We start from the raw sequence: 7,604 nt of genomic DNA, 5'->3' as shown, positions 1-7,604 counted from the left end.
CCGGAGACTGACCATCTACGCTCATCTCGACCACAGAGTCGGGCTTTTTGATGCTGCTGGCTGTGTAGTGGCGGATCCGATGCAGCGAGCACAACTATGACAAACACACGGCTTCACCGACTTCGAGCCGAGAGCCGCGGTGGCCGAGAAAGTACTAGATGGCCCAGAAACCCCGCGACAAAACGATTGCAGGCTACACGCCTGCAGCCGTGCATGCGGGCTTGCCTACGCTCCGGTCTGCGGGCGCCGGGACGCTCTAGGGTGGCCACGAAATGGAGAAACCAGGATTTGAACCCCAGTGTTCCGAATTTTGCACAGCCTTCAATGTTCACCACCGTTCGTTTGCACTTATGAAAGACTAAAACCAAAACAAATATCCAAAAACCGAGAATAGGAGAGAATGAAAACAGTTTGGATCTTTTCAAGACGTTTTCCAAAATGCGGAAATTCAGCACCAGAAAAGAAACGAAAGAAGAAGATGGTCAAGTAGAGGTAGGAGTGGGCGGCGGGCGACAACGACCATGTGGCGTGTCGTGCGTGTTGGCAGGTGTCGTCCGACACCGTGCCGCCGACACGCACCACCACGCTCCTGCCAGCGGAAACCCTGCGGGGTTCGTTCTTCGGTTTGCTCCCTCTTGGCCGAGGCGCCCGAGTCGAGCCGGGCCCCCTCCCCCATTAGGGCCTATTAGACCAGACAGGCGGCCGTCCGCAGCCAAGGTACCTTTCAATCTGTCAGGCGGGCCCTGGCGGCCCTGGCGGCGCTGGCCTCGGCTTGGGCCCTCGGCGCCCTCGGCTGGGCGGGCACCCTGCCGGGCTGGGCTACCTGTTGGATGGCGCGCCACGCCGCGTACGCCGCGGCCCTGGAGGAGAGGGGGAGGCCGCTGTCTGAGGGGTGGGTGCGCGCGGCGCGGCGCAGGAGGGTGGGGTAGGACGCTCCGCGCTCCGCTCCCGGTCGTCCCGGTCCCGCCGCTGGACCGAGTCGAGTCGAGAGCAGTTCTGTCTCCGGAGCGCCAGCGGTAGGCACGGCGGGCTAGGCGCGGTGCTGGCGAGCAAGACGTGGAACAGCGCCTCGCGCCCACGCGGTGCTGCGTGAGGCCGGGGAGCCGCGGACGGCGGCGCTGTGGCCCCAGCCACCGACGCCCTCCTCGAGTGCGCTATTGTGCCAGTGCGCAAGGAGATGCCTGCCGCTGTGGGCGGCGTTGCCTCGTAGTCGCTCTCGTTCCTTAATTCGGATTCGGCCGTAGACTCTTCTGCGGGCCGCTGGCAGTGAAGTTAGGTGACTCGCAAGAGGGGTGCCTACTCAACGCAACAGGTAAGGCTGAGACCCGCTACCCGCGGACTGATTCAGAGACTCGTTTTCGCCGCTCTGTCTCTCTTGCACCTCAACGGGACTCTCCATGGGTGCGATAGAGACAGAGCAGCGACAGCGATTCTCGGAACCAGTCTGCCTCCCGCAATAAGCGCAGCCACTGCTCCCCGAGGAGACGCTCGAAGGGGACACGCGCGAGCTGTCCTCCAAATGAACCGTCGGTGTGGGCCAAACTCTGCCGAAGAAAATAGTCCGAGTCGAGGAGCTGCCGCAACGGACACTCTTGAGCCTCATTGGAGGGTCAGCCAGCCTCCTTGTTTTTTTGTTTTCACCCTCCAGAGAGTCTGCGTGTAGCGACAGGGGCGCAACGACTGGGAAACGGACGCTGCTGCCCTGCCTGGCTCGCTGCTTGCCTTGCCGCTTGCCTTTCTGCCTGCGACGCGGCGACGCATTTCGTGCTGGACTCTGGAGGTGGTGGCTGCGAACGGAGCGAATGATCGAGACTCGGTGCTCCGCGAGCTCCGTGAGCTGCGCCAAAACTTGGCCGTCAAAGGCGGGCGGTACGGTGGCGGGGCGGCGAGTCCCCGGTCGGTGCGAGGCAGTGCGGGGTCGGAGGGGAGGGAGAGGGGGTTTAAACCTCCACTCTGTGTAATATAATATAAGCTGCCCTTGCTGCGCGCGTCTGCGCGTCCCGCAGCCCCTGGCGGCGCCATGCCTGAGCCCCGCGCCCTGCGCCCCTCGGCCCTACAAATGGCGGGGCATGCCCTGCAGGGTCGAGGCGAGGCGGCCACTAGGGCCATTCGCTTTGATGGCGGACGGGGCGCGGTTAATTGAATTTGGCTGGATGAGTAACGACTGCCCTAAAACAGTTAGCGGTTCTGTCGCCGATTTGGCCTGTGGCTGCCCGCGGCTGCCTGCGGCTGCCTTTGGCCCCACGCGGCACGCTACGCTCGCCGCTCCGCGCCCCGCTCCGCGCCCCGCCGCGATGGGTCGCAGCTGCTGCTGTTGCCTCGCCTCGAGAGAAAAATACAGCCTCGCCCTGCTCCGCTCTCCCTATCTCTAATGGTTGTAAAAGTTTGGGATAAAGACCAGATGCGATATCGGCCGACCCTTAGTGCGACTGCGCTCGTTACGCTCGCCTCGTTCGTCACGCCCGCCTCGCTCGTCACGCTCGCCTCGTTCGTCACGCCCGCCTCGCTCGTCACGCTCGCCTCGTTCGTCACGCCCGCCTCGCTCGTCACGCTCGCCTCGTTCGTCACGCCCGCCTCGCTCGTCACGGTCGTCGCGCTCTGCAGGCTCGTCACGCTTCCCACGTTCGAAACGCTCCCCATGCTCGTCACGCTTCCCACGTCCTGCGACAGGCGCCCCATGCTCGTCACGCTCGTCACGCTTCCCACACTCGTCACGCTCGTCATGCCTGCCACATAGCCCTTGGCTGCACGCGCGAGGCGAAGTGATCCCTTTTACCACCCACGCCACAACACACAATCCCCTGGGGCCGTGCGCCTTGCCCGTGCCCGTGGCGCCGTGGGGTGGCTGGCGCCGCGCCGTCTCGCGCCGCCGGCGCCCCAGCAGCAGCCAGCGCCCCAGCGGCGGCGCCAACGGTTGCGCGCCATCCCGCGGCCCCGCAGCCCCGCAGCCCCGCAGCCCTACGGGGCTCGACTAAGCCCTGGCGGCCCGGCCCCCTGGGACCCCGACCACCCCGACCACCCCGACCACCCCGACCACCCCGACCACCCCGTCAGTCGGCTTGGCGGCGAGCGCGCCGCGGTCTGGCTCTTTCTCTGACTGTGCGTCTGGCTTCCGGGGCTCAGCTCGCACAGGCTGCAACTCCCTTCCGCAACCTCTCTGGGAGCGGCCTCCTTCAAGCATACTACCCACTGATTCCGCGCAGCACCGTGCTGTGTGGAGTCGGTGTGCGGGCTTCCCCCGACCTCCCCGACGAGGCCCGCCGCCGTGCCCGTCCACTGCCTGTTGCGCCCCGCGGGCCTGCACGGCGGCGGCGGGGCTCGTGAGCCTTCCTGCGCGCTCGCCGGCCTCGCCCCCAGCTCCGCCATGAGCAGGAGCACGTCGGAAGCGGGGCCACTCGCGCGAGCTGGGGCGTGGCGGGTTGCAGGGCGGGGCGTTGAAAAGGAAAAGCTGGCGGCCGGCTGTGGCACAAATAGCGCTCGTTACGGCTCCGGACGCGACCCGTGTTCTCCTCCTTGCAGGGCAACATTCAGCATTTTGCTTTCGGGCTTGGGGCTGGCGGCGGGGCTGACGAGGCAATGCAGGCTGTCCGCGGCCTCGGCCAAGGCCTCGGCCCTCGCGGAGGCCGGCCGACGGCCATCGCTTTGTTCCCCTTGGTTCCTTGGTTTCCTGGTTCCGTGGCTTGGACTGGAACAAAGGGAGCCTCGCCGTGGCCTTGCTGCCCTTGCGGTCCTGGCGGCCCCCGCCTGGCGCGGCAGGGGAATTAACTTTCACCTCAAGGCTCACGGCGAGGGCTGCAGGCGCTGGCGGCGGCCGTCGCTCACGCGCTTCAAAGCGTCCGCGTTCAAAGCGAATGCATCAGGCTGCCGCGAAGCCGCCAGGCCGGGAAGCGAGTACGTAGTCGCTTCCGCGCAGACAAAAACAGTTTCGCGTCCGCGCCTCCTGCGGAGACGAGTTCCCGCGGAGCTAAGAGGGCGGTTTCCATAGCCGGCATGCTGGCAGGTTTTTCATCGTTGCCACTGTTCCGGACAATGTACTAGGGATGAAAATGCCCGGAAAGTTTCCGGAAACATTGGAAAAAAACAGTGTTTTTTTCCGTTTTTTTCCCTGGCCCCGGAAAAATTGGAAAGATTCAGCCTGAAAAGTAGGCAAAAAGTCGGGCATTTCGCCTGAAAGTAGGCTAAAAGCATACCTTTAACCCTATGTGAACACGATTCTCAGTGCACTCAAACTACTTATACCCTGTTATGATTCCTCGTTATGATTCTCGTGCGTTTTTTTTAGCTTGCTGTTGTGAATCTCGGGTTGTTAGTATAAGTTAGTATAAGCACAAAAGTAGTAGGTTTCATGTTCATAGTGCTTAAAAACTAATTTTTCCTATTTTTCCTATTTTTCCAAATTTTCTGGGTTTTTTTCCAACTTTTCCGGTTTTTTTCCGACCCTTTGAAAGTTTCCGGAAAATTTGCACCTCTACAATGTACTGCATTGACTGCATTGACGAGGCGAGGCGAGGCGCCACAAACATCAGATGCAACGGGTGGCGCGCCGTGGCGTGTTGCGGGCTCGCCTGTCAGCCAATGTGTGCGTGCTCGCGCCCCGTTACAGCGATAGCCCTTGGCGTGTGTGCCTGTGGGTGTGAGTGTGGTGGTGCGAGTCGTCGCCACGGCCCTACGCTACAGGCAGGCTGGCTGGGGCTGGCTGGGGCTGGCCAGCCGGCGCGGCACAGGTATCATTAACCGGCCGCCGCCGCCACAACTCACCCCCAGCGCCGCCAGCCGCGCCAGCGCCAACAGCTCGTTCGTGCCTCCGACAAACGGCACACATCACACTCCGCGCACCCTGCCCCGCCGGCCTCGCCTTCCAGCCTCTCTGGAACGAGGATTAACCCTCGTGCTCCCTGACCCAGCCTCCCAGACCGTTAAGAATCCTCCCGTCCCCCGAGGGCCCCCGAGTCTGCCCGAGTCCCCGGCGCCGCCAACGGGGCACTGCGGGGCACGCAGCGCTGCCGCCGGAATGAGTCTAAATGGGCGGCCCTCGCCGGCCAGCCCGTCGCTCTCGCGGCGCGGTGCTGGCAGCGTGGGGCGTGGGGCGTGGGGCCTGGGGCGTGGCACGGGGAGAGCGGAGCGTGGAGCGTCAAGCACGTTGTCGGGCACAGGGACTCGCGGGGACCGCCCCTCGCAAAGCCGTGCGCTTATGGCCGGGCCCGGCAGGCAGCGGTTGCGCGTTCGTGCCGATGAGTCGAATCAATGCGGACCGGACTGCCCTCCCCTCCACACTCTCATCGCCATCGTCACGTATTTTTTCCTGAGCCGCGTGAAACGTGCTTACGAGCGCCTCTCTCGTGTTCTGCGCTCTCGCATCGCGCTGCCCTTCTGCAGCATCACACTCTCTCTCTCTCTCTCTCTCTCTCTCTCTCTCTCTCTCTCTCACACACACACACACACACACACACACACACACACACACACACACACATACGCACACACATGTGCGCGGGAGCAGGGCGCCTGCGTAATGTCGGGTAGGCAGCGGGTGCGCCACGAGACAGGCGTGTGAGGCGGGTGGCCTATGCTCTCGTCGTCGGGCGCTCTGCCTCCGCCTCCGCCTGTGCCTGTTCCACTGCTGGCTGCTGGTGGGCGGCGTGGCGGCGTGGCAGCGTTGCTGGCCGCACGGAGACGGAGGCGCGGTAGGCGCACACAGACGCCTTCCCCGCCTCCCTTTCCCCCTCTCTCTTTCTGTCTCCTCTCTTATCGGGGAGGGAGCACTCCGCGCCGCTGTCGCCGCTGTCGCTTCTGTCTGTTAGGCGAAACCGCGTTTGCCTGGGATCCGGGGATGCTGGGAACTGCTTTGTTGGCTTTGGCTCGGCCTTGCCTCCTTTTGGGCCCGGCTGGCACCGCGGAGCTGCGCGGAGCTGCGTGGTGCTGCGTGGTGCTGCGGTGGAAGCACTGGCGGTGTGTCGTCTCTTTCCTTTGCGTTGCGCCACGTTCGTTGGAGTGCCATGTCTCATTGTTAGTGTTAATCGAGGCCAAAGGCCAATCATGCCCGCTTCGGACCGAACGCGATTTCGTATCGCATGATGCTTTAGCCAATATAACATTTTCCTGTAAATGCTAGTCATTTTAATCCTTTTTTGTGAAATTCCCTGGAAAAGTCGAGACTTGTGGTGTGGTTGTGCGCGGGAACGTTCCCGGGCGGGAGTTCCATGGATTCCCGGAAATATTTCTGCCGCTTGGAATACAGGAGCGCCCGATACGCGGCCAGCCCGACTGGTGTTTGCTGTTTGCTGTTTGTTTTGGCCTCCGGCAATCCCGCATCCAGCATCCAGCCATCGGTGCGCTGCGGCGGCGGCCAAGGCGGCGGCGGCCCGCAGATATTGCTCCGCTCCACGATGGCGTGGCGATCCCCGCGATGCTCCGCCCCGTTCGTCGCTCGTCGCGGCTCGTCGCGGCTGCCGAGCCGAGCGCGGCGGTCCCTCGCCCCGCCCCGCCCCGCCCCGCCTCGGCCGCGGTGAAGCGGAGGATGGCGGGGAGCGGCGCGACTCAAAAACTTCATCTCAATAATGAGTTTGCAGTTTGCGGCGGGCGGGGCGACGGCGACAGTACGCCCATGGTACGCCTCGCGAGGCAACACGCCAGATTGCTTCCGAGCGCTGCGGCGGGGCGGGGCGGGGCGGGGCGGGGCGACCGCGTCCCGAACTCCTCCAAAGTCCATCACATGACGCGGTGCGGCGCGGTGCGCACCGGTTTCGGCTTCACTGAGTTCCGGGAAATATGTTGCTGCCAAAGTTTATCACGTTGCTCCTCTTCGGCGCGACCATGGCGCGACGGACGACGGCATAGCGGGCAGCCCGGGCAGCCCACGCTCCACAAACTCGCCAAGCAGGACTCGCGGGGACAGTTTTTTTTTTCGTTTTTTTTCTCCCCGCCGCACACTACCGCCAATGAAAGTTTGCACGTCGAGACGAGACTGCGCGTGGCTTCGGGATGCACCGTGTGCCGTGTACCGCGTTCCGGCCGAAACTCCGCGGTGCGAGGCGAGCTGTTTTCAGAACCAACACGTCGCTGCGAGCCGCGAGCCGTGCGGGCCGTGCGGGGGCAGGGAGGGGGAGGGGGACGGCCACCGTGTTTGCACTGAGTCCGCGGCGCTGCACAAACGAATCCAGGGAGCGACAGGCGGGGCGGGGCGGGGCCAGCTGCCAGCTAGCCAACTCAAAGCGGGGCACTACAATGCTGCATGCCCCACGTGGAACCCCCAGGGGCCGCGGGGGACCCAGGTCCAGAGTGCAGGCCACCGTGTGTGCGGGCCGCGGGCCTGAGGAAAGCGCTTTCCAGCCTTCGACTAGCAAGCTCCATCCCGCGTCAGAGACTTCGTTCCAGCTTCGTTCCAGCTTCGTTCCAGCTTCGTTCCAGCTTCATTCGAGCTTCGTTCGAGCTTCGTTCCAGCCCTTGCGCGGCTATGCCAGAGGGTTCCAGCAGCGGCGAAGGCCGTCGTCACCAAACTCAACATGCAGGCCCCTACCATACAACACACACAACCCACTCTCACTCTCTCTCTCTCTCTCTCTCTCTCTCTCTCTCTCTCTCTCTCTCTCTCTCTCTCTCTCTCT

Source organism: Thrips palmi, unplaced genomic scaffold, assembly GCF_012932325.1.
Source record: "Thrips palmi isolate BJ-2018 unplaced genomic scaffold, TpBJ-2018v1 HiC_scaffold_5, whole genome shotgun sequence".
NCBI classification, from domain to species: Eukaryota; Metazoa; Arthropoda; class Insecta; order Thysanoptera; family Thripidae; genus Thrips; species Thrips palmi.
Note: the sequence above shows the minus strand (reverse complement) of the source record.